Source organism: Heterodontus francisci, chromosome 4, assembly GCF_036365525.1.
Source record: "Heterodontus francisci isolate sHetFra1 chromosome 4, sHetFra1.hap1, whole genome shotgun sequence".
NCBI classification, from domain to species: Eukaryota; Metazoa; Chordata; class Chondrichthyes; order Heterodontiformes; family Heterodontidae; genus Heterodontus; species Heterodontus francisci.
In genome coordinates this window covers 12581168-12586167 of record NC_090374.1, presented here as the reverse complement: position 1 = coordinate 12586167, position 5000 = coordinate 12581168, and positions in this window count along the sequence as shown.

The window sequence follows — 5000 nt, the reverse complement described above, 5'->3', positions numbered from 1 at the left end:
CTCACACACACATTTACACACACACTCACTCTCAGACACACACATTCACACACACACTCACACTCTCTCACACACACATTCACACACACACACACACTCTTACACACACATTCACACACACACTCACACTCTCTCGCACACACATTCACACACACACTCACACACACACTCACACTCTCTCACACATATTCACACACACACACGCACACTCTCTCGCACACACATTCACACACACACTCACTCTCAGACACACACATTCACACTCTCTCGCACACACATTCACACACACACTCACTCTCAGACACACACATTCACACACTCTCGCACACACATTCACACACACACTGACACTCTCTCGCACACACATTCACACACACACTCACACTCTTGCACACACACATTCACACACACACACGCACACTCTCTCGCACACACATTCACACACACACTCACTCTCAGACACACACATTCACACTCTCTCGCACACACATTCACACACACACTCACTCTCAGACACACATATTCACACACACACTCACACTCTTATACACACACACATTCACACTCTCTCACACACACATTTACACACACACTCACATTCTCAGACACACATATTCAAACACACGCTCACACTCTCACACTCTCACACACATTCACACACACACTCACTCTCAGACACACATATTCACATACGCACTCACACTCTTATACACACACACATTCACACTCTCTCACACACACATTTACATACACACTCACATTCTCAGACACACACATTCACACACACACTCACACTCTCTCACACACACATTCACACACACACTCACACTCTCAGACACTCACATTCACACACACACTCACACTCTTTCACACACACATTCACACACACACTCACACACTCTCGCACACACATTCACACACACACTGACACTCTCTCGCACACACATTCACACACACACTCACACTCTCTCACACACACATTTACACAAACACTCACATTCTCAGACACACACATTCACATACACACTCACACTCTCTCGCACACACATTCACACACACACTCACACTCTCTCGCACACACATTCACACACACACTCACTCTCAGACACACACATTCACACTCTCTCGCACACACATTCACACACACACTCACTCTCAGACACACATATTCACACACGCACTCACACTCTTATACAAACACACATTCACACTCTCTCACACACACATTTACACACACACTCACATTCTCAGACACACACATTCACACACACACTCACACTTCCTCGCACACACATTCACACACACACGCACTCTCAGACACACGCACTCACACTCTCTCACACACACATTCACACACACACTCACTCTCAGACACACATATTCACACACGCACTCACACACTTATACACACACACTCACATTCTCAGACACACACATTCACACACACACTCTCTCGCACACACATTCACACACACACTCACTCTCAGACACACGCACTCACACTCTTATACACACATACATTCACACTCTCTCACACACACATTTACACACACACTCACATTCTCAGACACACACATTCACACACACACTCACACTCTCTCACACACACATTCACACACACACTCACTCTCAGACACACATATTCACACACACACTCACACTCTTATACACACACACATTCACACTCTCTCACACACACATTTACACACACACACATTATCAGACACACACATTCACACACACACTCACACTCTCTCGCACACACATTCACACACACACTCACTCTCAGACACACGCACTCACACTCTTATACACACACATTCACACTCTCTCACACACACATTTACACACACACTCACATTCTCAGACACACACATTCACACACACACTCACTCTTACACACACACACTCACACTCACTCACTCTTACACACACACATACTCTCTCGCACTCACATTCACACACACGCTCACACTCTCAGACACACACATTCACACACACACTCACACTCTCTCGCACACACATTCACACACACACTTACACTCTTACACACACACATTCACACACACTCACACTCTCTCACACATATTCACACACACACTCACACTCTTGCACACACATTCACACACACACTCACTCTCAGACACACACATTCACACACACACTCACACTCTCTCGCACACACATTCACACACACACTTACACTCTTACACACACACACATTCACACACACACGCACACTCTCTCGCACACACATTCACACACTCACTCTCAGACACACACATTCACACACACACTCACACTCTCAGACACACACTCACACTCTCTCGCACACACATTCACACACACACACTCACTCTTACACACACACATCCACACACACACTCTCTCGCACTCACATTCACACACACACTCACACTCTCAGACACACACATTCACACACACACTCACACTCTTGCACACACATTCACACACACACTTACACTCTTACACACACACACATTCACACACACACACTCACACTCTCTCACACATATTCACACACACACTCACACTCTTGCACACACACACATTCACACACACACGCACACTCTCTCGCACACACATTCACACACACACTCTCTCAGACACACACATTCACACTCTCTCGCACACACATTCACACACACACTCACTCTCAGACACACATATTCACACTCACACTCGTATACACACACACATTCACACTCTCTCACACACACATTTACACACACACTCACTCTCAGACACACACATTCACACTCTCTCACACACACATTCACACACACACACTCACTCTTACACACACACATTCACACACACACTCACACTCTCTCGCACACACATTCACACACACACTCACACACTCACACTCTCACACACACACTCACACTCTCTCACACATATTCACACACACACTCACTCTTGCACACACACACATTCACACACACACGCACACTCTCTCGCACACACATTCACACACACACTCACTCTCAGACACACACATTCACCCTCTCGCACACACATTCACACACACACTCACTCTCAGACACACATATTCACACACACACTCACACTCTTATACACACACACATTCACACTCTCTCACACACACATTTACACACACACTCACATTCTCAGACACACATATTCACACACACACTCACACTCTCACATACATTCACACACACACTCACTCTCAGACACACATATTCACACACGCACTCACACTCTTATACACACACACATTCACACTCTCACACACACACATTAACACACACATTCACATTCTCAGACACACACATTCACACACACACTCACACTCACACTCTCTCGCACACACATTCACACATACACTCACTCTCAGATACACGCACTCACACTCTTATACACACACACATTCACACTCTCTCACACACACATTTACATACACACTCACATTCTCAGACACACACATTCACACACACACTCACACTCTCTCACACACACATTCACACACACACTCACACTCTCAGACACTCACATTCACACACACACTCACACTCTTTCACACACACATTCACACACACACTCACACTCTCTCGCACACACATTCACACACACACTCACACTCTCTCACACACACATTTACACACACACTCACATTCTCAGACACACACATTCACATACACACTCACACTCTCTCGCACACACATTCACACACACACTCACTCTCCGACACACACATTCACACTCTCTCGCACACACATTCACACACACACTCACACTCTTATGCACACACATTCACACTCTCTCACACACACATTTACACACACACTCACATTCTCAGACACACACATTCACACACACACTCACACTCTCTCGCACACACATTCACACACACACTCACTCTCAGACACACACACTCACACTCTTGTACACACACACATTCACACTCTCTCACACACACATTTACACACACACTCACATTCTCAGACACACACATTCACACACACACTCACACTCTCACACACATTCACACACACACTTACTCTCAGACACACATATTCACACACGCACTCACAATCTTATACACACACACATTCACACTCTCACACACACACATTTACATACACACTCACATTCTCAGACACACACATTCACACTCTCTCGCACACACATTCACACACACACTCACACTCTCAGACACACACATTCACACACACACTCACACTCTTTCACACACACATTCACACACACACTCACACTCTCTCGCACACACATTCACACACACACTCACACACACACTCATACTCTCAGACACACACATTCACACACACACTCACACTCTTACACACACACACATTCACACACACACTCACACACATATTCACACACACACTTGCACTCTTACACACACACACATTCAAACACACACGCTCACTCTCTCGCACGCACATTCACACACACACTCACACTCTCAGACACACATATTCACCCACACTCAGACACAGACATTCACACACACACTCACACACATTCACACACACACTCATACTCTCTCACACACACACTCGCACTCTCTCACACACACATTTACACACACACTCACAGTCTCTCACACACTCTCACACACACATTCACACACACACTCACACACTCTCTCTCACACACATTTACACACACACTCACACACACATTCACACACACACTCACACTCTCTCACACATTCACTCACACACTCACGTTCTCAGACACACACATTCACACACACACTCACACTCTCTCTCACACACATTCACACACACACTCACACTCTCTCACACACACATTCACACACAGACTCACACTCTCAGACACACACATTTACACACACACTCACACACACATTCACACACACACTCACACTCTCTCTCACACACATTCACACACAGACTCACACTCTCTCACACACACATTCACACACACTCTCGCACTCTCTCACACACACATTCACACACAGA